The sequence below is a fragment of the Aotus nancymaae genome, unplaced genomic scaffold (assembly GCF_030222135.1).
Source record: "Aotus nancymaae isolate 86718 unplaced genomic scaffold, 86718_ANA_hifiasm-v0.15.2.pri h1tg000049l, whole genome shotgun sequence".
Classification (NCBI taxonomy): Eukaryota; Metazoa; Chordata; class Mammalia; order Primates; family Aotidae; genus Aotus; species Aotus nancymaae.
Window position 1 is genome coordinate 3,208,197 of NW_026988463.1, and position 527 is coordinate 3,208,723.

The following is a 527-nucleotide window of genomic DNA, read 5'->3' on the forward strand; positions in this document are numbered from 1 at the left end:
CCCAGGCTGGAGTGCAATGGCGCAATCTCGGCTCACCGCAACCTCTGCCTCCTGGGTTCAGGCAATTCTCCTGCCTCAGCCTCCTGAGTAGCTGGGATTACAGGCACGCGCCACCATGCCCAGCTAATTTTTTGTATTTTTAGTAGAGACGGGGTTTCACCATGTTGACTAGGCTGGTCTCGATCTATTGACCTCGTGATCCACCCGCCTCGGCCTCCCAAAGTGCTGAGATTACAGGTGTGAGCCACCGCGCCCGGCCCCATTTTATGTTTTATAAATGCGTATGTTTTCAAATAATGAGTGTTGCTTTTGTAGTTGAAAAAAACCCAAATATTTGAAAGGTGAGATAATTTAGTATCTAATCATCTAGGAGTAAAACTAAGTGAAGAAAATTTCCAACTTAAAATATCTTGAATACAAATAAAACTTATAATGAGATACCACTTCACACACACTAGAATAACTATAATAAAAATATAATAAAGTGTTATTGGTGAAAATGTGGAGAAAATGAAACCCTCCTATAT